This window comes from Rhinoderma darwinii, chromosome 5, assembly GCF_050947455.1.
Source record: "Rhinoderma darwinii isolate aRhiDar2 chromosome 5, aRhiDar2.hap1, whole genome shotgun sequence".
Lineage (NCBI taxonomy): Eukaryota > Metazoa > Chordata > Amphibia > Anura > Rhinodermatidae > Rhinoderma > Rhinoderma darwinii.
In genome coordinates, this window is record NC_134691.1 from 119,974,170 (window position 1) to 120,002,147 (window position 27,978).

The 27,978-nt window shown below is 40.5% G+C and overlaps 1 protein-coding gene across 4 annotated transcripts in view; it reads left to right on the forward strand.

Annotated features, from left to right (window-relative positions):
* The window catches only part of MC5R (melanocortin 5 receptor), a 63,532-nt gene that overhangs the window by 14,426 nt on the left and 21,128 nt on the right, over positions 1–27,978 (forward strand). For 2 of the 4 annotated variants that reach the window (XM_075828372.1, XM_075828371.1), the window contains exon 2: positions 19,285–19,411. The exons of 1 other annotated variant lie outside the window; for it this stretch is intronic. The gene's annotated coding sequence lies outside the window, so the exon portion shown is untranslated. Of the gene's footprint in view, positions 1–19,284; positions 19,412–19,790; positions 19,858–27,978 lie in introns of all 4 variants that reach the window. One more of the 4 variants, XM_075828373.1, reaches the window with a different exon arrangement.

A 27,978-nucleotide genomic window follows, 5' to 3' on the forward strand; every position in this document is an offset into this window, starting at 1 on the left:
TTTCCATCTATGGTCACAATCTACCCATTTAATAGCAACTTCCAGCAGAATAACTGAAGTCACAAAGTAATGTCATCTTTATCTAGTTCCCCAAACATGGCAATCTGTGCAACGTGCTACAATGACATGCCTCCAGATCTAAATCCAATGGAGCATCTTTGTGAAATGGTTGGGGGAAATTTGCAGCATAAATGCTGCTTACAAATTATCAGCAACTGCATGATGTTATCATATGCAAGTAGACCGGAATTTCGAAGGAATTTCTTTTGCATATAGTGAATTAATTTCAAGAAGAATACTGCAGCTCTTTACAGAAAATGCACTTACACCAAAATCAATTTCTTCATAAAACCATATGAAATGTTAAATACTTTTGTGTCAAAAAAGACAAAAGTATAATAGGTATGATACCTTTATTGGCTAACCATAAAAGTTCTATATGCAAGCTTTCAGAGCACAGAGGCCCCTTCTTCAGGCAGTTTACAAATGAATGACTTAGAAAAAAGCACAACATTTAGATGTTACACAAAGACAATTAGTACATGAGGTGATACATCATTAAGATAAGCCGGGGCAATAAAACTGAGGTTATAGGGGTGATGACTTAGGAGTTAAGGCATCTGGAGTCAGTCTGATGGGGGACGTGACGTGTGTCCATGTAGTGGCTCATAAATCCTGGTGTTAGATTGAGGCCTTGTGTCAATGACTGGAATTGTATCATCATCTTGAATTCCCAAATTTTTCTTTCTCTGTTGTTTTTAAAATGACTAAAACCAAAATGACTATGACTTTAATGCTTAATGTTCAGAAGAGGAATGGCAAAGTCCCAAAACTTACTTTTAGAATTTTAAATCTGGTCCCAGCAGGATTGGCGTCATCTTCCATTGATAACCACCATTTAATTGGCTTTGCATATTTCCACCTACACTCATACACTTGGCTCTCCTGTTACGTGGAATCTGAGGTTCTTTCTTTTGTTTATGGACACAGCGATGACATTGAGGGCCTCTTCTCAGCTTTTGACTTCATCACCATTTCGGGCCATCTAGGATCACACTACTCTGAGAAAGATGGCTTCACTTGAACTGCAAGGTTTATTTGTTTACTACAGTACATTGCTGATCAGTGCATCAATGTCTCTTGAATCTATATCTTATTTGGGACACCTTCCTGACTCTACATCTGTCTCAGCAATTTCACTGACCAACATTTTTATAATTCTCCTGGCTCATAAGGGATGCCATCGTAATGGACAAACTTACTGTCAACTCTTTATTGCTGCTGAGACTCATGTAATCCCATAGTTTTGGCTTTCAGTAACATAAACTGTATGTGCATCCCCTGAAACAGGGTTTCTTCCAGAGTATTTTTGGTATATTTTTATGTTTGCTAGTCGGCACAGTTAGTATTCTTTAAACTATCTGTTCTTATTTAGTTAATTCTCAGATCCCCCGTTGCACTTCTATCAATCTGTTGCTGCTCCTAGTTCGCCCACCACAGATTCCTCCCCCTTGTTCTTCCAGGGATTGGTGGATTCTAATTATGTTTAGCACTTTTTTTTTTAATTAAAAGAATATACCTGATGACAATATTCTTACTTCATTCTTAGTCTTACAATAAAAAAAATTTCCAGCTTCTCCGTTCTACCTTTATTTACCCTAAAGTATGACCTTGTTTCTGGCTAGATTGTAAGTAACTGTGCTTTATTATATATAATATACTTTTATGTTAGCTTTATCAATATTTCTCTATAGCATACAGATGTGTCCTTCCTTACCTTTCCTCTTATCTCAACATAGCCTGAGCTTGAGAAAAAAAAACACATGAGTTTGCGATACTCTGTCATGTGATGTCGATGCTATATGTGTCTGTGTGGCCACAAAGTGATTGTGATGTGGATTGCAACCTGTTAAGGGTTTTGCTAGCATATTGCAATATTGTATTGAAAAGGTTTCATATGAAATTCTAGTCCTTAAAGGGATGTCCCCAGAATCGACAAATATCACCTATCCACAGAATAGGTGATAATTGTCTGATCGCTGGGTGCCCCACTGCTGGGACCCCCACCGATCGCGAGAACGGGGGTTCTGAACCAATTGTCCCTTCTCACTGCTTGACCGCAGTTAGGAGGACATTGATTAGAGCAATGGTCGAGCAGGCACGCTGACACTCAGTTCAAGGTCTATGGGAATGAAAAAAACAGCCGAGTACAGTGCATTGAATGGAGCGGCGAGAGCATGCTCCACCTCCGCTACATTCAATGTGCTCCTCGCTGCATTCTAGCAGTGCGGAAGAACAGGGGATTCGGTACACCCGTTCTCACAATCGGTAGGGATCCCAGCAGTCAGACAATTATCCCCTATCCTGTTATGAAGCAATCCTTCTAACCAAATTTAAGCAAAGGCAAGGGAGGATGCCTCTCTCTCTCTCTCTCTCTCTCTCTCTCTCCATATATATATAGGGTATAGCTTCTTTTTTAAAAATCTGCTATTTTCTTTTTGTACATCTCTGTGTATTTTGCTGTGATTTAAAGTTTTTTTTTTACCCTTGTAATAAAATATACATGGGCTTTGTATTTCTAGGTCGTTTTTAAAGACCTGAAAAATATAGATTAAGATTAAGTGTTGGTGTTGCTCTTGTCACATTTTAATTTATAGATCCAGTGCTGGAAAGTAGCAGTGGTAACCTCTGGTCTAGCATTTTTTTCTTTGTTGTGAGATGATAGATAAGGATGAGTCATCATGGCTTCTTCCACTTAGTACACATGTCCCTTTATAAATGTATAAATTTTTTACAAACAACAATCCACAAGATAGTCAATTCAGGATCCTTTTGCTGCACTGATTTTGAAATTCCTGTGCTTGGAATTTTTACACCAGAAAATGTGTTAGATTCCTGGACATCTGTTCAGCAAATGTGTAGGATATTGTATTAAGTCAGGACAAACTATTGTGTGTAATGTAGCTAAATTAAATTATTATTTACATTTGTGAGTAAAGGGGGGTTTACACTGAATGATAATTGGGCAGACGAGCGTTCACAGAACGCTCGTTGCCGATAATTGCCCTGTGTAAAAAGGGCAGCGGTGAGCAGATGAATGAGCAAACGCTCGACCGTCTGCTGGTCTGATCATTTTAAAAAAGTGAAATATTATCGTTGTCGGCCGCACATCTCCCTGTATAATTAGGGTGATGTGCTGCCGACATGATAATAGTGTATGGGGACGAGCGATCAGAGTAATGACCACTCATCCCCATCCATAGCTCTGTGTGACAGGAGCAAACGAGCGCCGATAAACGATGTCTTGTTGATCGACGCTTGATGCACCGGCCGAGTGTTGGCCGGTGTAAAAGGCCCTTTAGAGAAAATGTGGTGCTCATTTGTGCCTAATTCCAGATGTTTTGTCAAGTTTAGTATACAATCTCAGAAATGTCTTTAGAAAAACCTGAATAATACCAAACACTAAAATGGAAATTCATCTTGCCATACTGCATTCCTTTGACACCCTTAATGACTGATTTAAGCTGTTATCTATGTTACACTGATATCTCTTAATGATCCTAGTGCACAAATTAATTCTTCGAAGCCAATTCTGTAATAGTATAAAGGAGTAGTTTATTGTAAGAAAAGGAGAAACATTAAGGTAACAATATATACAAGAGAAAAGGTATAAAAGCACTATAAACAGCAGATTACTTAACTTGACTCAAATCCGGAGGAGTGCCTTAGATTAGTTTATATCACACATATTTCCTAAAACCGGATAAATCCATGATAAGCACAGTTTGGCCTTGCAGTTACAGAGATTATATCAGATAGTGAATTATAAATTGCAGTCTTGATTCACAAAATAAATGGAGTCACGCGCTCAGTATATACTATATGCTCCATTATACTACAGTATTCTGACACCTTTCTATCATAGCCAACATTAACTTTTTCATCAATTTGTATACAGTATCTCTCCTCTTGGATCAGACCAGACAGGCTAGCCCTCGCTCCCCACGTGCATCCATGTACATTGGGCACCTATGACCCTGTCACTGGTTTACCGGTTGTCCTTTTTTGGACCCCTTTTGGTAGGCACTAATCACTGCATACTGGGGACACCCAACAAGACCTGCCGTTTTGGAGATACTCTGACCCAGTTTTCTAGCCATCACAATTTGTACCTTGTCAGTCGCTCAGATCCTTACAATTGCCCATTTTTCCTGCTTCCAACACATCAAAATAAAGAACTGACTGTTCACTTGCTGCCTAATATGTCCCATCCCATATACTACATACATACATGCATACATACATACATACATACATACATACATACAGTATATGTACAGTATACATATATATAATTAGTTCCCTTGTTTTATAAAATAACTCTATAGTATTCAGGCTCTTTTTCTGTTTTGCAGTAATTTCATATTTAATTATATGTCGTGTAAAATGTTTTCTTCCTTCAACTTACAAAGATTAAGTACCGTCACTGCTGTCATCGACCTTCATTTTTATGTTTTATTGGTACAATCAGTAATTGTCTATTTTTAGATATCTCTCTTTTTTCTGCTTGATAAAAGGATATATCATTTTAGCCGTAAAACCAGTAAGTCAGCGGCCAAGCAATGCCTTACATGGATTTTAACCATTTCTACACAATGAAGACAAAAATCTACTCTTTTTCTTAGGTTCTAAATATACTGTATGTGCAAGTTTCTGCTAGATCATATACAGGCAGTCAAGGGGTGTATTGGTAGGCAAATTGTGAAGTAATGACAAAAACTTATAGACCAATATATAATATATATAATGGCATTATTTAACATGTAGTTCTAAAACTTATATGATCATATTGAAACATCAGTTTTGAAAGTTTGAATTTGTTACACTTTTTATGCTTTCAAGTGAATGAGGATGAGCTGCAATACCAGACAGAGCCCATGGACAAGATTGGCGCTATTTCTGGGAAATGCAGACTCTTTTCTCTAATCTTGGACAATCACTTTCCAGGACATTTGTCAAAAGCAACCCTGTAGAAATGAACATGACAAGCCAATACCCCCATATTAAGAAGGTTATAAAGCTTTTTAGACAGGATAAAAACACAACGTAAAAGCCTTTAACCCCTTAATGACCGCCGATACGTCTTTTTACGGCGGTCATTAGTGGGCTTTATTCTAGAGCGCCGCTATTCTACGTCGCTGCTGTAGAATAAAGTAAACAGAGCAGGGAGCCGTGAAATCTCCCTGCTCTCAGCTGCCAGAGGCAGCTGAGGGCTGGGGGCGTCCCTGCTCTGCCGGGTGAGATCGATATTAGTATCGATCTCACCCGTTTAACCCTTCAGATGCGGTGCGCAATAGCGAGCACCGCATCTGAGTGAGCTCCCTCTCATCACACTGACACCCGGCGATAAAATCGCCGAGTGTCTGTGTCTTCTATGGCAGCCGGGGGTCTAATAAAGACTCCCAGGTCTGCCTGGAGCGAATGCCTGCTAGATCATGCCGCAGGCATGACCTAGCAGATGCCTGTCCGTTTTAAACGGACAAGCAGTAATACACTGCAATACAAAAGTATTGCAGTGTATTATAATAGCGATCGGAGGATAGTGAAGTCCCCTAGTGGGACTAGTAAAAAAGTAAAAAAGTTTAATAAAGTTAATTTAAAAAAAAAAAGTGAAACAAAAAAAAATGAAAAACCCAGCTTTTCCCCTTACAAAATGCTTTACTATTAAAAAAAACTACAATAAAGCAAAAAAGTTACACATATTTGGTATCGCCGCATCCGTAACGACCCCGACTATAAAGCTGTTACATTATTTAACCCGCACTGTGAACGCCGTAAAAAATAAAATAAAAAACAATGGAAAAATTGCTGTTTTCTGTTAATCCTGACTTAAAAAAAATGTGATAAAAAGTGATCAAAAAGTCGCATCTACTCTCAAATGGTACCAATAAAAACTGCAAGTCGTCCCGCAAAAAACAAGACCTTATACAGCTATGCCGACGCAAAAATAAAAAAGTTACAGCTCTTCGAATGTGACAATGGAAAAATGTAAAAAATGGCTTGGACATTAGGGCCCAGAATGCAAGCAGGGGGAAGGGGTTAAACATTTATGGTATATTATAATAAACTAATAGCAATACACTAATGAAAAACACTAATAAAATATGAATTATTAGCTGTGTTTTCAACATAATCCCAGTTTAATTGATGAGCATTGGCTGTGACGTCTTTCTAATTCTGGAATAGTAAGTACATTTTTAATGGTGATGAAAATAAATCTGCTTTACTTGTTTAAAATATATTCAGTTTCCATGTTTTTAAGAAGTGAAATAATACATTGGTATACTTTTAGAGAAAACTACTACTCAATTAATTTAAAAGTCTTATAATAACTCTATTATATATATATTCTACCAAGTCCTTTTATACAACAGTCTTTAGGGGATACACAAAAGCACCTGATTTTAATCAAGGTGTTATAAAAAAAAAAAAAATGACTATTGGGCTATAAATACGATACCTTGCTGTGAAAAATGAATGCTGGAAACACATTTGTAATCAGTGGCTTACCAAGAAAATAATTGACAAATAACCATTTTTATACACTAAACCCAAAATCATTTTTCATTTTTTTATTTACAAGAATAAAAAAAAGATTGGATGTACAATAGCGGCACATTTAATACGTTGTCCTATTTTGTGAAATTCGGGAACAAATGTTTTCCACTAACTGGTACTTTTTCCTTAAACACATGGACGATTCATTCCTCCCACACACAAGCGTGTTTGGTCCATGATATACGTTCGGCATGTTGGCCGCAGGGAGCCAGGCTCCTAGCATCATAGTTATCTATGACGCTAGGTGTCCCTGCCTCGCTGCGGCACAACTGTCCGGTACTGTAATCATGTTTTCAGTACGGGACAGTAGTTCCGTGGAGAGGCAGTGAACCTAGCGTCATAGATAACTATGATGCTAGGAACCCGGCTCCCTGCAGTGTGTTGGGTCCGGGAAATTAGGCCGACATACGGAACGTATATCACGGACCTAACACGCTCGTGTGAATCTGGCCTTAAGGTTAGAGGAGGCCCCCAGGCAAAAAACTTGGTGGGGGCCAACATGTCACCAGCTACAGCTCACAGTATGGTAAAATAATGGATCAAATAATGCTGAACAATGGTAAGGTTTTTCTGGGAGTTGTTTCTTCACAAACAAATATGGTACCACATAATTATTGTGTTAACCGGACAACTGAATACAATACTGATCCGACGCAGTCAGAGAGCGTGTAAGCAAATCTAGTGATTCACAGCTGATTCTTGTAGTTCCCTTTCTCTTTTCTACACCTTCCATCGCAGCATTAAAACTTCTTCCAGCTAGGACTTAGGACTAGGACAGAATTTGATGCCCAGACATATTTGGTTTCTCACTTTTGAAACACATACCCACTCTTTCCATCCTGCTACTCTAAATACCATGCAGGCTGCTATTTCCAATAATTTGTCATGCTACTGGTCCAAATACCCATAAAACTATGCAAGACTGCTTGAGGCCCCTTAGTGGTGGAACACCTAAGGTGTTATAGACCCCAGGGCATGCACCCTGTGTGCCTCCTCTATAATCCGGCACTACATATTGAAGACCTTAACATAGTCAAACACTTATAGGTCAATTCCTCCAACAACAGCTCCAAACGTATTACTGCTGCCGTCATCTGCTGATCTAGTTGGCTACTGGGGACTTTGTTGTCACCAACTTGAAATATTCTTAAGATTGCTATAGACATTAGATTAATATTGGCTGAAGCTGCCGATTTCGGCAGGTTTGGCTGACCATCTAATGTGTATGGGGGCCTCCTAACTGGCTCCTACGGCAGATGTCAACATGTCCGATCCTTTTGTTCACAGGGAGAAAAAACCGCAACCAGTGGTGTCTGGCAGCATCTTACTCCCCTTTCCCCAATTAGAATAAATGCACGCTCCACTGAGCAAATCATGCAAGTGTATGGGAGAATGAAGAAAACTAACTGTCAGTCAACAGATTTCTAATGTGTATGACCAGCATTAGTCAATCAAAGGCTTAATTCAATTAGCATTAACACCTTGGTAAATGAATTAATATGACATATTCATAAGGTTCCACTACAAAAGCAGCTTTGCTCATCAAGAACTGGATGCAATTGTGTGTGTTTGATGTCTGTGGTGGGAAGGGTCATGGAGGTCTCTCTATAAAAGAATGAGTCATACAACTGTATTAGTGGACAGCTAATTATGCTTCTCAATATCTAGTTCCCTTCTCTAATTTACACCCTCTGATGATTTACAAAGAATTATTTCTTTTCATGCTAGCTTTCGCTTACGAAAGAATGAAGTAATTTTGTAAATCACAGACTGGTTGTTTTGAGTGACACCATTATTGACATATTTTCTTTGTATTAGTTTTTTAGAAATTACCTCAGCATTTTTGGGGCTTTTTAATCCATCGTATAATTAGTCATGCCATTTCCATTCAGATATATTTTAATATTGAATTATGGAGTGCATTTGAAGCTGCAAGAAAATAAAATAAACAATATACATCATACAGGAATATACAGTGTTTAGTGTACAGGGTACAGTAATAGATAAACATCTATAGACAATATTGACTGCATAAGACACATATAAAATGGCAAGTGATAGAACTACCAAGACATAATATATATAATCAAGCTCGGACATAATAGTGGTCAATCTGTAAGTAGTTTAAGATAAATGTTCACCAAGAAAAACAGCTTTCCATATTTGAATGAAGACCTATGGTTGACTGCTGACAGTTCTTCTGGCGCTACCATTATTACATGCCTGACTATTTTTTGCATTGTTTATTTGCTGACCACAGCTGTACTTAACCCCTTCCCGCTCCTTGACGTACTATTACGTCATGGCAGCTGTATCGTTCGCGCTCCATGCCGTAATAGTACGTCTCGGGAGTAACGGCCGTTTCGGCCGTCCTCCCGACACATACAGGAGCTGTGACAGCTGCTGTCTTGTTCAGCAGCTGTCACAGCTCCTACAGCGGGGACCGATCGCTGTGTCCCCGCTGATTAACCCCTTAAAAGCCGCGTTCTATAGAGATCGCGGCTTTTTAGGGGTTAAGCTGCCATCGCCGGCCTGCTACGCGATAGCGGCCGGCGATGGTGACTATGGCAACCGGACACCAAACAATGGCGTCCGGCTATGCCATAGACGGAAGCCTAGTGGGTCCTGACAACGTCAGGACCCACTATGCTTGCTGTCAGTGAGTAGCTGACAGTTCTAATACACTGCACTACGCATGTAGTGCAGTGTATTAGAATAGCGATCAGAGCCTCCTGCCCTCATGTCCCCTAGTGGGACAAAGTAATAAAGTTAAAAAAAAGTTAAAAAAAGATGTGTAAAAATAAGAAAATAAAAGATTTAAAAGTATTAAAAGTAAAAATCCCACTTTTTCCCTTATCAGTCCTTTATTATTAATAAAAATATATAAACAAACAAATAAACTATACATAATTGGTATCGCCGCGTCCGTAACGGCCTGAACTACAAAACTATTAAGTTATTTATCCCGCACGGTGAACGCCGTAAAATAAAATAATAATAAACCGTACCAAAATCACAATTGTTTGGTCACTTCACCTCCCAAAAAATGGAATAAAAAGAGATCAAAAAGTCGCATGTACCTAAAAATGGTACTGATCGAAACTACAGTTCGTTACGCAAAAAATAAGTCCTCACACGGCTTTATTGATTGAAAAATAAAAACGTTCTGGCTCTTAGAATAAGGTAACACAAAAAGTGAATGATTGTTTACAAAACTTATTTTATTGTGCAAACGCCATAAGACATAAAAAAAAACTATAAACATCTGGTATCACCGTAATCGTATCGCCCCGCAGAATAAAGTGAATATGTCATTTATAGCGCACGGTGAACGCTGTAAAAAAAAACGAAAAAAAAAAACAATAGTAGAATTGCTGTTTTTTAGTCACCACGCCACCTAAAAATAGAATAAAAACTGATCAAAAAGCCGCATGCACCCCAAGAAAACTACAATGGATTCCTCAAGGGGTCTAGTTTCCAAATTGGGGTCACTTTTGGGGGGTTCCCAATGTTTTGGCACCACAAGACCTCTTCAAACCGGACATGGTGCCTAATAAAAAAGAGGCTTCAAAATCCACTAGGTGCTCCTTTGCTTCGGAGGCCGGCGCTTCAGTCCATTACCGTTACAGAAAAAAAAATGAATAAAATTGAAATTCAGCAAGAAAAATGAAATTTGCAAATTTCACCTCCACTTTGCTTTAATTCCTGTGAAATACCTGAAGGGTTAAAAAACTTTCTAACTGCTGTTTTGAATACTTTGAGGGGTCTAGTTTTTAAAATGGGGTGTTTTATCAGGGTTTCTAATACATAGGGCCCACAAAGCCACTTCATAACTCAAGAGGTACCTTAAAAAAAAGGCTTTTGAAATTTTCTTAAAAATATGAGAAATTGCTGTTTATGTTCTAAGCCTTGTAACGTCCAAGAAAAATAAAAGAATGTTCAAAAAACGATGCCAATCTAAAGTAGATATATGGGAAATGTGAAATAGTAACTATTTTAGGTGGTATAGCCGTCTGTTTTACAAGCAGATGCATTTAAATTCTGAAAAATGCAATTTTTTCAAAATTTTCTCTACATTTTGCAATTTTTCACCAATAAACACTGAATATATCGACCAAATTTTACCACGAACATGAAGCCCAATGTGTCACGAGAAAACAATCTCAGAATCGCTTGGGTAGGTTTAAGCATTCCGATGTTATTACCACATAAAGGGAAATATGTCAGATTTGAAAAATGGGCTCTGAGCCTTAAGGCCAAAACTAGGCTGCGTCCTTAAGGGGTTAAGCTATCAAATATGGAAAGTACTAAACCAATATGGAAGACAACCTAAATACCCCTCTTAATCAATTAGGATAAGTTTCAGATGGTCATATATCAAATATAGGGGAAGGGCATATAATAGAAAACGCCCATGACTACTGATAACAACAGCGGTGCCTCCTAACAAATGTATATACTATCTAGAAATACTGAATATCTCTCTGTCTGAAGTCGTTCCAGGATTTACTCATGATGCTTTCAATATACATATTTCTATATATTATCCAATTACCTATAGTTGTCTGGCCTCCATTTTTTCACACTGTGGTAATCATCTTTGATTTTAATATGTGAGTTTTTATGTTTTGTATCAATAAAAATTATACATTTTAACAGCAATAGAGTGGTTTTGACTCTATTTTTTAGGTCTTCATTCTCATTTGTTAGGAGGCACCGCTGTTGTTATCAGTAGTCATGGGCGTTTTATATTATATGCCCTTCCCCTATATATGATATATGACCATCTGAAACTTATCCTATTTATCATTTTTTTATAGGGGTCTAGGCAGAACATATCTTTGAAGGCAAAAAGGTTTAAAAGTTGGTTTAAAACTAAAATATCTCTACGTTGCTAACCCTAAGGCAATACATAACAGATGCAGTCTGTGAAAAACTAATAATTTCATTAGTACAAAAAAAAAATAAAATGAATAAATCTCACAGTATGTAAAGATTAGCATTCTTTTCAGAGAAAGAAAATCAAGAAAATTACTTTGCACAGCAAATGATGGAGCATGGAATAAGACCACCATGTGTGCATTATAATAGTCAGATGAGTGCACCTGCCATAATAGCTTGATGCAATGTGAGCTCGAGAATGTAAGAGAGAGAGGCAGATGATGAGCAATGCTTTAAATGTAAAGTAATAAATTACTGAATGGCTTCTGTGGTAGAATTTTCATTCATTTAATATAACAATTGGTTTGGATACTACAGTATTACCATTAAAAGTTGTAATGTGTGTCATGGTACTTGGTGGTGTGATACAATATTCACACAGGATGTCTCACGCTGGTTGGTATAGTATGATACTCAGCACTCAGCAGTTGCTTGTTTCTCAGACAGTCACCAGGCTGTTCGTACTTGCACACGCCATTACTTTCGTAGCAGCTGTACTAGGTATTGCAACTTTGCCCCATTCAAGTCCCCTTCAAACAGCTGATTGGCGGGGATGCCAACTGTCAGAACCCTACTGACCGAATATTGATGGCTTATCTTAACCGCTTTCTGCAAAAGGACGCGACTGTAGGTCCATTTTAAGTATAGCTTAACATAAATGTGCAAACAGTTACAGTGAAAGAAATAAGTATTTGATCCCTTGCTGATTTTGTAAGTTTGCCCACTGTCAGACATGAACAGTCTAGAATTTTTAGGCTAGGTTAATTTTACCAGTGAGAGATAGATTATATAAAAAAAAAAACAGAAAATCACATTGTCAAAATTATATATATTTATTTGCATTGTGCACAGAGAAATAAGTATTTGATCCCTTTGGCAAACAAGATTTAATACTTGGTGGCAAAACCCTTGTTGGCAAGCACAGCAGTCAGACTTTTTTTGTAGTTGATGATGAGGTTTGCACACATGTTAGATGGAATTTTGGCCCACTCCTCTTTGCAGATCATCTGTAAATCATTAAGATTTCGAGGCTGTCGCTTGACAACTCAGATCTTCAGCTCCCTCCATAAGTTTTCGATGGGATTAAGGTCTGGAGACTGGCTAGGCCACTCCATGACCTTAATGTGCTTCTTTTAGAGCCACTTCTTTGTTGCCTTGGCTGTATGTTTCGGGTCATTGTCGTGCTGGAAGACCCAGCCACGAGCCATTTTTAATGTCCTGGTGGAGGGAAGGAGGTTGTCACTCAGGATTTGACGGTACATGGCTCCATCCATTCTCCCATTGATGCGGTGAAGTAGTCCTGTGCCCTTAGCAGAGAAACACCCCCAAAACATAATATTTCCACCTCCATGCTTGACAGTGGGGACGGTGTTCTTTGGGTCATAGGCAGCATTTCTCTTCCTCCAAACACGGCGAGTTGAGTTAATGCCAAAGAGCTCAATTTTAGTCTCATCTGACCACAGCACCTTCTCCCAATCACTCTCAGAATCATCCAGATGTTAATTTGCAAACTTTAGACAGGCCTGTACATGTGCCTTCTTGAGCAGGGGGACCTTGCGGGCACTGCAGGATTTTAATCCATTACGGCGTAATGTGTTACCAATGGTTTTCTTGGTGACTGTGCTCCCAGCTGCCTTGAGATCATTAACAAATTCCCCCCGTGTAGTTTTCGGCTGAGCTCTCACCTTCCTCGGGATCAAGGATACCCCACGAGGTGAGATTTTGCATGGAGCCCCAGATCGATGTAGATTAACAGTCATTTTGTATGTCTTCCATTTTCTTACTATTGCACCAACAGTTGTCTCCTTCTCACCCAGCGTCTTACTTATGGTTTTGTAGCCCATTCCAGCCTTGTGCAGGTCTTTTATCTTGTCCCTGACATCCTTAGAAAGCTCTTTGGTCTTGCAAATGTTGTAGAGGTAAGAGTCAGACTGATTAATTGAGTCTGTGGACAGGAGTCTTTTATACAGGTGACCATTTAAGACAGCTGTCTTTAATGCAGGCACCAAGTTGATTTGGAGCGTGTAACTGGTCTGGAGGAGGCTGAACTCTTAATGGTTGGTAGGGGATCAAATACTTATTTCTCTGTGCACAATGCAAATAAATATATATAATTTTGACTATGTGATTTTCTGTATTTTTTTTATATAATCTATCTCTCACTGGTAAAATTAACCTAGCCTACAAATTCTAGACTGTTGACGACTTTGACAGTGGGCAAACTTACAAAATCAGCAAGAGATCAAATACTTATTTCCTTCACTGTATATCCTGAAGATGAAGTGGGCACAGGAGCTGTGCCTGTGCCATCTGCAGCGAGTGACCGCTGTAATATACAGCCGACATCCCGCTGCAATGGCGGAGAATGGAGTTTTCTCCGACCTCTGCTAAACCCCTTAGATGCCGTGGTCAATAGCGACCGTGGTTGACAAAGAGGGGTGCCGATGATCGCTATGGCAACCAGAAAGCCTAATAATGTCCTCCTGGTCGGCCATATGTGGAAGCCTATTAGGCCCTGCCGAAGGTAGGACCTAATAGACTAAGGCCGGGTTCCCACAGGTTGGATATGCTGCGTAAAAATCACTCAGCGCATCCGACCTTGAACCCGCAACACCTTCCATCCCAAAAATAGTTTTTTTTCGGACAGAATTTCCGCTGCGGAAAACAACGCTTGAAAAAAACGAAATGTCGATACTCACCCCCTCCCTCTTCTCTGCGCGTTGTCTGGCCACCTACGATGACGTTGCAGGCCATGCGACGCTGCAGCCAATCACAGTCACATGGGATGAAACGTCTTCCCAGGAGGAACTGCAGGAAGAAGGAGAGCGTTCTGGGTAAGTATTTTTTTTTTCCGGAGTTGCGACTTTTGCGGCGTAATCACTGCGATTACACCGCAAAAGTCGCAACACTTGGCTTTCTGTTGCGGGTTTTGCATCCCCATTGAATTCAATGGGGAAACCAGCAACAGAAAATCAACAAAAACGTAGCATAAATTGGCATGCTGCGGAATAAAATTCTGCACCGCAGGTCAATTTACACCGCGTTCCAAATTATTATGCAAATGTTATTTTTCACTGATTTTCCTAAATAGTCGATGCAAATGACAGTCAGTATAATCTTCAAGCCATCAACCGTTGGAGTATAATGCAAATTTGATTGAACAAATCTCCTAATGATAACAGATTTTTTTTTAGAAGTAAAAAACTCAAAATGCACTGTTTCAAATTATTATGCACAACAGAGATCAAAACATTTTAAAGGTTGTAAAGAGAACTAAAATGGTAATTTGTTGAATTTGCAGCATCAGGAGGTCATATTTACAGAAATCAAAAGCTCTTTCAATAAAAAAAAACTTAACAAGCCAAGTTGCATGTTAACATAGGACCCCTTCTTTGATATCACCTTCACAATTCTTGCATCCATTGAATTTGTGAGTATTTGGACATTTTCTGCTTGAATATCGTTCTCAATAGGGTTGAGGTCAGGGGAACATGGGGGCCACCCCATGAGTTTCTCTCCTTTTATGCCCATAGCAGCCAATGACACAGAGGTATTCTTTGCAGCATGAGATGGTGCATTGTCATGCATGAAGATAATTTTGCTACAGAAGGCACGGTTCTTCTTTTTGTACCACGGAAGAAAGTGGTCAGTCATAAACTCTACGTACTTTGCAGAGGTCATTGTCACACTGTCAGGGACCCTAAAGTGGCTTACCAGCTCTCTCCGCATGATTCCAGCCCAAAACATGACTCCACCACCTCCTTGCTGACGTCGCAGCCTTGTTGGGACATGGTGGCCATTCACCAACCATCCACTACTCCATCCATCTGGACCATCCAGGGATTCACGGCACTCATCAGTAAACAACACGGTTTGAAAATTAGTCTTCATGTATTTCTGAGCCCACTGCAACCGTTTCTGCTTGTGAGCATTGTTTAAGGGTGGCCGAATAATAGCTTTATGCACACTTGCAAACCTCTGGAGGATCCTACACCTTGAGGTTCGCGGGACTCCAGAGTCACCAGCGGCTTCAAATACCCGTTTCCTGCTTTGCAATGGCATTTTAGCAGCTGCTCTCCTAATCCTATTAATTTGTCTGGCAGAAACCTTCCTCATTATGCCTTTATCTGAACGAACCCATCTGTGCTCTGAATCAGCCACAAATCTTTTCTCAGTACAATGATCACGCCTAAGTTTTCTTGAAATATCCAATGTTTTCATACCTTGTCCAAGGTATTGCACTATTGCACGCTTTTTGGCAGCAGAGAGATCCTTTTTCTTTCCCATATTGCTTGAAACCTGTGGCCTGCTTAATAATGTGATAGGTCCTTCTTAAGTAGTTTTCCTTTGATTCGGCACACCTGGAAAACTAATTATCACCGGTGTCTGAGATTGATTACAATGATCCAAAGAGCCCTGAGGCTGGGTTCACACGACCTATTTTCAGACGTAAACGAGGCGTATTATGCCTCGTTTTACGTCTGAAAATAAGGGTATGTGCACACGTAGTGACCAAAAACGTCTGAAAATACAGAGCTGTTTTCAAGGGAAAACAGCCCCTGATTTTCAGACGTTTTTTTGAGCAACTCGCATTTTTCGCTGCGTTTTTCGCGCCGTTTTCGCTGCGTTTTTTACGTCCATTTTTTTAGCTGTTTTCATTGGAGTCTATGAGAAAACAGCTCCAAAAACGTCCAAAGAAGTGTCCTGCACTTCTTTCTACGAGGCGTAATTTTACGCGTCGTAATTGCCGTACGACGCGTAAAATTACGCGTCGTGGGAACAATACAGCGTTATACCCGTAGAAAGTAATGGGCAGATGTTTGACAACGTATTTGAGACGTATTTTCAGACGTAAAACGAGGCAAAAAACGCCTCGTATACGTCTGAAAATGGGTCGTGTGAACCCAGCCTTAGGCTACAATATGTCGGCAAACATCTGCCCATTCATTTGAATGGGTTTGCCGACGTACTGTGCAGACGACCTGTCATTTACGTGTCGTCGTTTGACAGCTGTCAAACGACGACGCGTAAAAATACAGCCTCGTCAAAAGAAGTGCAGGACACTTCTTTGGACGTTTTTGGAGCGGTTTTCTCATAGACTCCAATGAAAACAGCTCCAAAAACGGACGTAAAAAACGCTGCGAAAAATGCAGCGAAAAACGCGAGTTGCTCAAAAAACGTCTGAAAAGCAGGGGCTGTTTTCCCTTGAAAACAGCTCTGTATTTTCAGACGTTTTTGGTCACTACGTGTGCACATACACTTAGACACAATACCATCCATGAGTTTAATTGAAAAACTAATAATTAAATGTTTATGACACTTAAATCCAATGTGTATAATAATTTGGAACACGGTGTATTAACGTTTACGCTGTATTTTTTTTCCCGCAGCGTGGGCATGAGATTTTCCAAATCTCATTCGCTTTGCTGCTATTGTAACTGCTGCGGAATTTCCACACAGAATTCTGATGCAGAATTTCTGCAGCATTTACTCTACGTGGGAACCCAGCCTAACTGTACAGTGTATTATACTAATAGACATAAGTAGTGCAGTGTATTTTACAGGGAATCAGATGATCAGGCCTTCAAGTCCCCTAGTAAGTGTAAAAAAAAAGGAAAAAACTTAATGTTTTAGAAAAATAAGGCCTAGCTCACACACAATTTTATGACGTGGAAACCTAGTCAAGAACTGCACCAAAAATCGTCCGAAATCGCCTCCAATTTTTTTTAATAGGAGGCAGAGTTTTTCTCCCGCGAGCGACATGCTTTTTCTTCAGGCTTTTCTTTGATGGTTTTAACATCAATGGGAGGCAGAGGAAGTGGTTTTCGCAGCGTTTTTTGCCCGCGGCGCTCAATAGCCTCGGCCAAAAAACGCAGCGGAAAACGCAGGAGAGAGAGTGCATGCAGGTCAAAATCTACCTCAGAATTCCTTCCGGAATTTTGGGGCAGGTTTTTCTGCCTGCAAAAAACTCTGTGTGAACATACCCTAAGGGTATGTTAACACACAGAGTTTTCTGGCGTTTTTCGGGGTGTAAACACCTGAAAATATGGTAGCTGAATGCCTATAAACATCTGCCCATTAAATTCAATGGGAAAAACTGAATTTCGTTCAGACGGGCGCACAAAAAACACCCTGCAAAAAGAAGTAGCATGTCACTTCTTGAGCCGTTTTTGGAGCTGTTTTTCATTGTGTCAAAAAATGTTTTCAGCTTAAAAAACGGCTGAAAATCAAAGGATGTTTTCTCAGAAAAAAGCTCTGCAATTGTCAGATGTTTTTTTTATTGAACGTGTGAACATACCCTAAAAGTTTTAAGTAATAAAAAGAAGAATCACCCAGTTTCCCAGATCAAGTCCTTTATAATTGGAAAAAAAAATATGAAAAAACTATACCTATTTGGTATTGCCGTGTTTGTCACGGGCTGAACTGTAAAAACATCATGTTATTTTTCCCACACGATGAACACACGTAAAAAATAAATTTTGCATTGCTGTAATCATATCGACCTGCAGAATAAAGTTAACATGTTGTTTATAATGCACGGCGAACAACGTAAAAAAATAATAAAAAAACAGTACTAGAATTGCTGTTTTTTGGTCTCCTCGCCTTCCATAAAATGAAAAGTGATAAAAAAAGAATTAATGTACCTCAAAAGGATACCAATAAAAATTACAGCTTGTTTCACAAAAACCAAGCCTAAAGGGTTAAGAAACTTTCTAAATGCTGTTTTAAATACTTTAAGGGGTGCAGCTTCTAAAATGGAGTGATTTATGGGGGTTTATAATATATAGGCCCCTTTAAAACTACTTCAGAACTGAACTGGTCCCTAAAAAAATTAGAGAAATTGCTGCTAAACCTATAAGCCTTGTTACATCCTAAAAAAATAAAAGGATGTTCAAATAATGATGTCAACATAAAGTAGACATATGGGAAATGTAAATTAGTAACTATTTTGTGTGGTATTACTATCTGTCTTCAAATTTAGAAATTGCTAATTTTTGCACATTTTCTCTAAATTTCTGTGTTTTTCCCCAATAAGCAATGAATATATCGATCAAATTTTACCTCTGACATAAAGTACAATGTGTCACAAGAAAACAGTCTCAGAATCGCTTGGATAAATGAAAGCATTCCAAAGTTATTACCACATTAAGTGACACATGTCAGATTTGAAAAATGGGGCTCCGCCTGGAAGTCCAAAAGTGGCTATGCTATCAAAAGTGTACATCCAACATCATAGAAGTTTTAACACAATGCAGAAGAGGTGAATATTCAAGTTTCTCTACTTTATATTGCTATGGGTTGGAGCTAAGTTCTCCTTGTTTGGGCCTCTGTTGTCCTATCTGCCTACACTGCTAACCAGAAGATATCTGGTTCTCTTAGTGTGGCTATTTAATGCCATTTGCATCACCACAATAGGTAATAATTGTCCACTGAAGTCAGGTGCTATGGGCAAGATGTAGTTATGCATCTCTGTAAACAAGAAGCAGCGGGGGGCAGAGGACAGTTTGCGGTGAGTGTATTTTTCCCACTTATGTGATTCAATTGTCAAGTAACTTACATGGGAGTAGCCCGAACTTCATGGACTTGTGTCTTTATTCAACTATAATAACTATGCTGCTATGTCTTGAATGACTATGAAATATTTGAAAACCTTTTCTACTTATTGAATTGCCCTTTAGATCTGTCCATTCCCTTGTACTAAATAATATTGTTGTGTCTTTGCAGGTGGGCCTTATTGCTGATATGCTGACCTTACAACTGTATTTTTCTTCATCCAACTGACAACTTACCTGTGCTAATATGATCTGCTGTACAATGGTTTCCACCTGCATGTTCAAATAATGAAACACTGGTGAGCTTTTCTTGCATCTATCAGTAGTTTTGTCGGGCTAATTGATTTGATAAAGATGTGCTCAATGGTAGGATTTAGTAAAGCCAGTCTAGAAACATAGTCAGAAGGGAAGAATGATACTGTAGATTGCAGTACAATAAATAAAATTGGAAGGAAATGCAGGGGTTTTAAAAAAAATATTAACTGTTCTTTACAGCCATTTCTTACATAGTCCCTGCTATTTCACAGGGTGAGTAATTGGACAAACGGACATAATTATAAATATCATTTTTATTTTTAATACTTGGATGCAAATAATTTGCTGTTATGGACTGCCTGAATGTTGGAACCAGTGAACCTCACCAAATGCTGAGTTTCCTCTTTTGATATGCGTTGCCAGGTCTTTACTGCAGACACCTTCAGTTGCTGCTTATTTGTGGGTCTTTCAGCGTTCAGTTTTGTCTCAAGTAAGTAAGTTAAAAGCATGCTTTATTGGGTTGAAGTCAGATGATTGAATCAGACATTGAAAAATATTACATTTCAGCTGTATGTTGCAGCTGACACCCTCCTGTAATGGCCAGGAACGGAGCTAGTCTTCGATTCGGCCGATTAACCCCTCAGATTCTTCTCTCGATAGAGATCACAGCATCTGGTGGGTTTTTAGTCACCGGCACCCCAGCGATACGATCGCTGGGCTGACGATGGCTGCAATGGCCTCCCGGTCTTTCGGCTACGGAAGCTTACAAGGCCCCCTGCCTGGAGGCATGGCCAAAAAGGCTTCCATAGCCGACAGCAAGATGGCCCCGGCTCAGAAGCTGAGCCGGCGTAATCAGCAGTGGGTGTCAGAGGTATGTTACAGCTGACACTCTGCTGTAATGGCAGGGACTTCTGGCATTAACCCTTTAGAAGCAGTGATCGAAAGTGATTGCTGCATCTTAGTAGTTTGTAGCAAATTGGCTGCCCTGCGATGCGATCGCAGGGCTGCCGACGGCTACTATGGCAACATGAGGCCTAACAATGGCCTCTTGCTCTGCCAATTATGGAAGCTGATTATGCCCCACCCAGAGGTGGGGCCTAATTGGCTTGCTGTGAGTGAACGACCTACAGTTCTAATACATTGCACTACATAGGTAGTACAATGTATTAGAACAGCAATCAAACAGTTGGACTTTCAAGTCCCCTAGTGGGACTGAAAAAAGTGAAAAAAAAGTTGTAAAAAGTAAAATAAAAGTTTCAAGTAATACAATAAAGCACAATCGCCCCTTTTCCCTTATCAAGTCCTTTATTATTGAAGAAAAAAAAGAAACCATACATATTTGTTATTGCCGCGTCCATAACGGCTTGAACTATTAAAATATTATGTTATTTATCTCGCTTGGTGAACACTGTAAAAAAAAAAAAAAAAAAACTATGCCAGATTTGCTGTTTTTTTGGTCACTTTGGCTTACATAAATTGGAATAAAAAATTAGCAAAAAGTTGCATGTATCCAAAAAGGATACCTATAAAAACTAAAGCTCGTCTGACATAAAACAAGCCCTCATATAGCTCCATCGACAACAATTTTTAAAAGTTATGGCTCTCAGAACATGGCAACAGAAAAAATACTTTATTTTTACAAAAGTAATTTTATCCTGAAAAATGTTGTAAAACATAAAAAAGTGCTATAAATTTGATATCGCCGGAATCATAATGACCCGCAGAATAAAGTTAATGCATGGTGAACGCTGTATAAAAAAAACACTAAAAAAACTATGCCAGAATTGATGTTTTTTGATCACCTTGTTCCACAAAAAAAGGATAAAAAGTGATCAAAAAGTCGCATGTATCCCAAAATGGTACCATAAAAACAGATTGTCCCTCAAAAACAGCCCTCATACCTCTGCGTCTATGAAAAAATAAAATGAGTTAAGGCTCCAATAAGTCAGGAAAAAAATATATGCAGTTGTGCAGGCCCGAGGGGAACATTTCTTCTGTTTCAAGAGACGATATATCAAGGCCCTAAAATTTGGGAACCAGGAAGGGTTGGGCTCAAACATTTCTGCTGGAAGCCAGGTCGCCCGTATTTTACCAACACTTTCCAACTAAATTTCCCAAACGTTAACGTTGTGGAGTGTGGACCAAAAGGGGGATAAGAAAGGACACCATTTATCAGTGCTACACTGGCCTGTGCATAAAGGATAGCACCACAGCGTAACACATCTATGGATTATTTTATTGTTTTTTACCCCATTATTATACCACCTGACTGTGCCCTGATGTACTCTGCCCAGCTCACATATGCCCCCACATTATAAACTAAAATACCAGTAAAACTCCAAAAAAACTACTACCAAGCAAAATCCGCTCTTCAAAATCCAAATGGTGCTGCCTCCCTACTGAGCCCTACAGTGTGCCCAAACAGCAGTTTACTTCCACATATATATAGCATCAGGGAGAAAACTTTTATCAATTTTTGGGGGGTGTGTCTCCAGTGGCACAAGCTGAGCACAACATTTGCCACTGAAATGGCATATCTGGGGAAAAATTCCAATTTGTACTTTGCACCATTCGCAGCGCAATCATTTCTGGAATGGACCTGTGTGGTGAAAATGCTTGCTAAACCCCTTAATAAATGCCTTGAGGGGTGTAGTCTCCAAAATGGGATCACTTCTCAGGGGTTTATTTTATTATTTCACATCAGAGCCTCTGTAATTGTGAAATAATACTTTGTAAGTTGCCAAATTAGGCCTCAATTTCACATGGTACTCTTTCACTCCTGAGCCCTGTCGGTTGTCCTGGCAAAAGATTATGGCCACATGTAGGTTGATTCTAAAACCAGGAAACAGCATAATAATTAGAGAGCTGTCTGTTTATGGTGGCACAACATATTAGCATATCTATGGAAAAATTGCCATTTTCACTCTGCAACATCGAGTGTACACTAATTTCTGGGAAATACATGCAGGGTTAACATGCTCACTACACCCCTAGGTGAATACCTTGAGGGGTATAGTTTCCAAAATGAAGTCACTTCTGGGGGGTCTCCACTGTTTTGGTCCCACAGGGGCTTTGCAAATGCGACACAGCGCCCAGAAACCAATCCAGCCAAATCTGCACTCAAAAAGCCAAATGACACTCCTCCTGTTCTAAGCCCTACCGTGTGTCCAAACAGCAGTTTATGTCCACATATGGGGTATTGCCGTACTCAGGAGAAATTGCTTTACAAATGTTTGGGTGCTTTTTCTTCTTTTATATGTTGAGAAAATGAAAAATTTTGATTTTTCACTGCCCAATTCTAATAAAACTATGTAACATCTGTTGGGTCAAAATGCTCATTACACCCCTAGATGAATTCCTCAAGGGGTGTAGTTTCCTAAATTATGTAATTTTGGGGGTGTTTCCACTGTACTGGTAACACAGGGGCTTTGCAAATGCGACATGGTGAAGAGAAACCAATCCAGCAAAATCTGTGCACCAAAAGCCAAATGGCGCGCTTTACCATCTAAGCCCTGCCTTGTGCCCAAACAACAGTTTATGACCACAGATGGGGTATTTACATACTCTGGAGAAGTTACTTTACAAATGTTGGGGGCTTTTTCTCCTTTATTCTCTATTCCTTGTGGAAATAGATTATTTTTTTTAGCTAAAACGTAATTGTTTTTATTTTCACATCCAAATTCTAATAAAATTTATGAAGCACCTGTGGGGTTAAAATACTTAATGCACCCTTAGATTAATTCCTTGTGGGTGTAGTTTCCAAAATGGGGTATTTTGTGGGGTGTTTCCTTTGTTTTGGTATCACAAGACCTCTTCAAACCTGACATGGTGCCTAAAATATAATTAATAAAAAGAAGGCCCCAAAATCCACTAGTTGCTCCTTTGCTACTGAGGCCTGTGCTTCAGTACATTAGCACACTAGGGCCACATGTGTGATATTTCTATAAACTGCAGAATCTGGGCAATAAATATTGAGTTGCGTTTCTCTGGTAAAACCTTCTGTGTTACAGAAAAAATGAATAAAAATGAATTTCTGCAAAAAAAATGACATTTGTATATTTCACCTCTACTTTGCTTTAATCCTTGTGAAACGCCTAGATGGTTAAGAAACTTTCTAAATGCTGTTTTAAATACTTTGAAGGGTGCAGTTTTTAAAATTGGGTAAGTTATGGGTGTTTGTGTTGTATGGGCCTCTCAAAGCCACTTCGCAACTGAACTGGTCCCTGAAAAAATAGCCTTTTGACATTTTCTTGAAAATATTAGAAATTTCTGCGAAAGTTCTAAGCCTTGTAACGTCCTAGAAAAACAAAAGAATGTTCAAAAAACGATGCAAACTTAAAGTAGATATATGAAATATGCTAATTAGCAACTGTTTTGTGTGGTATAACTATTTGTCTTACAAGCAGATACATTTAAATTGATAAAAATGCAATTTTTGCAATTTCCCGCTAAATTTTGGTGTTTTTCACAATTAAATACTGAATGTATCAATATATCCATGTGGTATGCTTTGGATCATAAGCTTTTCCTTATCTTCTCCATACTATTCTCTTCCCATCATTCTGGTACAAGTTCATCTTGATTTCATCTGACCAAAGTATCCAGCTTCAGAAGTGGTGTAGCATCCACGGCTGCGGACCGTCGGGATTAGTCGCCCCCGACGGCTGCAGCCATGGATATGTGAGCACTGGCCCGCATCTCCTCCCCAGGAGACGCCAGCACTCACTTCCGCTCTGTTCTGCTGTGTCCCGTAGGGTGCGCGCGCACGCTCGTGCCCATCCTTAAAGAGGCTGTCACCACATTATAAGTGCCCTATCTCCTACATAAGGAGATCGGCACTATAATGTAGGTGACAGCAGTGTTTTTTATTTAAAAAAACGATCTATTTTCACCACGTTATTAGCGATTTTAGATTTATGCTAATGAGTTTCTCAATGGACAACTCGCGTGTTTTACTATTGACCAAGTGGGCATTGTACAGAGGAATGTATGACGCTGACAAATCTTCATCATACACTTCTCTCCATTCATTTAGTAAGCACATAGGGATCCTTTTAGATCATTATGTGCTGTCTTATACTAACACATTAACGATACTGAAGTGTTTAGACAGTGAATAGACATCCCACGGGATGTCTATTCGCAATCCCTGCACTTCGTTAATGTTTCTGTACAGCAGAGCAAGCGTAATTCCGTGAGATTACGCTGCAAATGACCGGTTACAACGAGATTACGCTTGCTCTGCTGTAACTACCACGGAAACAGTAACAAACTGCCGGGATTGTGAATAGACATCCCGTGGAACGTCTATTCACTGTCTAAACACTTCCGTATCGTTAATGTGTTAGTATAAGACAGCACATACTGATCTAAAAGGATCCCTATGTGCTGAGGAAATGAATGGAGAGAAGTGTATGATGCTGATTGGTTAGCGTCATACACTCCTCTGTACAACGCACACTTGGTCAATAGTAAAACACGCCCAGTTGTCCATTGAGAAACTCATTAGTATAAATCTAAAATGGGTAATAAAGTGGTGACAATAGATCGTTTTTTTAAATAAAAAGCACTGCTGTCACCTACATTATAGCGCCGATCACCTTATGTAGGAGATGGGGCACTTATAATGTGGTGACAGAGCCTCTTTAAAGGGTCAGCGCACGCACATTTACCCATGCCTTCCCTGGACTATAAAAAGGGCTCTGTCCTGTCATTTATTGCCTGAGCATTGTTGTGTTTACCTATGTTAGTCTTAGCAAATGGTCCCTTAGTGTTATCCTGTTCCCGTTGTTCCTGTGCCCTGCTACCTGTATCCTGTATCCCGTGCTACATTTGTTCCTGTGCCTTACAGTGTTGGAGTCGTCTTGTGCCACCTGTCATGCCTGCTGATATAAACCACATCTGGTGTCTGCAAGTTCATCTGTGCCGAGTCTCCGTTACTGTCTGGACTATCAAAGGTACTTTTGTACTAGGACTGTTTGGCCAGCTGCTACTCCGCTACGGCGGTGCGGCCTAGTGGGTCCGCATACCCACGGATCGTGACAGTACGCTCAGGCCATGGACCCTGCTGGTCAACCCAAGACCATGACGACTTCACAAGCCATTAAGGCAGACCTGCGAGACCTTTATTCACGACAAGACCAACTCCTACTGGCAGTGAACTCCATTCAACAGCGACTGGATGCGCAAGCTGCAGCCATCATGGCACCTGTTCCTGTTCGTCCTTCCTGTTCCTCCTAATACATCTCCTGTCAGTACCGATGCCGACTCCCGAATTTCGCTGCCACTACCTCCTCGCTATGACGGAGAAGCGAGTACCTGCAGGGGATTTCTGAACCAGTGCCAGATCCACTTCAGTCTACATGCCAGAGCATTTCCTTCCGATGGCGCAAGGATCATTTTCATTATCTCTCTCCTTACTGGCAAGACCCTAGCATGGGCGAATCCAATCTGGTAGCGTCAGGGACCAGAGACCTGTGACTTCCAGTTTTTCTTACAGACTTTTCGCATGTATTTGAGGAATCTGGACGAGTCTGCTGCATCTCTGCTGACCCTTCGCCAGGGAGACATGTCCGTGGGCGAGTACGGAATTCAGTTTTGCACCCTGGCGGCAGAGATGTCCTGGAACAACGAGGCCTTGGTGGCTACATTCTGGCAGGGACTGTCTTCCGAGATTAAAGATTAACTTGCCGCTCGTGATCTGCCACCTACCCTGGATGACCTCATTCTTCTTGCCACCTGGATAGACTCGAGGATCCAGGAGCGATCCCAAGAGGTTCTTTGGGAGAGAAGATTCCCCAGGCTGGCTCCTACTTTCCAGCAATCCCTGTTGCCCTCACCAGTTGTTCCATGAGAGGAGCCTATGCAGGTGGACCGGCTGAAATTGTCAGCCCAGTAGAAACAACGCAGACGCACTTCGGGACTTTGTCTGTATTGCGGCTTCGGAGGACTTGTTGTGCATTTGTGTCCTCAGAAGCCAAAAGGACTCCAATGCCTAGGATTGGTTGGAGAGATAACCCTAGGTGGAACGGCGATGAATAATAAATTCTCTTCAAAACTGTCCATCCCCGTGCCCATAGTGTCCGGCGAGAAGACGCACCGGGTTTCTGCATATCTGGACTCTGGGTCGGAATCAAACTTCATCCAGAAAGACCTAGTGTATCTTCTCCAGTTACCCACAGTCCCTCTGGAGACGTCTTTGGCTATTGCTTCGGTGAATGGACTGCCTCTGCCCGACCCGATTGTATATGAAACCAAGCCGCTGAAGCTCCAAGTTGGAGCTCTTCATACTGAACTTATTTTGTTTCTTGTTTTGCCTAAGGCCATCAATCCTGTCCTACTGGGCCTGCCTTGGCTCCGACTACATGCTGGACTGGAATTCCGGAGATGTTCTCCAATGGGGCTCCAAATGTCGCAGATGCTATCTGGTGCAGATCCATCCATGTCCAGCCTCCTCTGCCTCAGTCATTGGCAGGATTGCCACCTCATTTCTCTCAGTTTGCGGATGTTTTCAGCAAGGAGGAGGCTGAGATGCTTCCCCCACACTGGGCTTATGACTATCACATTGAACTGGTTCCAAATGCATCCCCTCCCCATGGACGTGTATACCCTCTCTCCTTGCCAGAGACTCAGTCTATGTGGGTCTATATCAAGGAGAATCTGGAGAGGGGTTTCATACAAAAATCCCCCTCCCGGGCCGGGGCCGGGTTCTTCTCTGTCCAGAAAAAAGGCGGATGTCTTTGACCTTACATTGACTACAGTAGTCTCAATCAAATCACGGTCAAGAACAAATATCCATTGCCACTACTTTCTGACCTATTTGACCGCATACGAGGAGCCAAGATTTTCTCTAAACTAGACTTGCGTGGGGCTTATGATTTAATCCGGATCCGCCTGGGTGACGAATGAAAAAAGGCATTCAACACTTGAGACGAGTACTATGAATACCTGGTAATGCCCTTCGGTCTGTGTAAGCTCCCGCAGTCTTCCAAGAATTCATCAATGATATCTTCCGAGTTCTCCTCTATGTCTGTGTTCTGGTCTATCTTGATGATATTATGATTTTTGATGATTGGGTACAGCTTCTTCCATGGGCCGAGTTCTTGTACAACAACCACACAAGTGAGTCCACCACCTCCACACCATTCTACATTGTCTACGGCCAACATCAACAAATTCCTCTACCTGTTCCATCTACATCCCGGGTACCCGCAGCTGACTCTGCATTTGGAGATTCTCTACGGCTCTGGCAGCAAACCCGGTCCTCTATTCTGCAGGCACTTGATCGCATGAAGCGAAAAGCATATGCTAGGAGAAGAGAGCCACCTCTGTATCTTCCAGGTACCAAGGTCTGGCTTTCCTCAAGGAATATCCGGCTGTGGGTGCCGTCATACAAGGTTCCTCTGACCCTTTGAGATCCTACAGCAAATCAACCCTGTCTCTTACAAGCTTTGGCTGCCTCCTACCCTCAGGATCCCCAACTCTTTTTATGTATCCCTCCTGAAGCCTGTGGTCCTGAACCGCTACACAAAAACGCCTAGCCCTGCAGTTTCTCCCAGTGGTTCTTCCGATGAATTCGAGGTTAAGGAGATCCTGGACTTCAAAAAAGTAG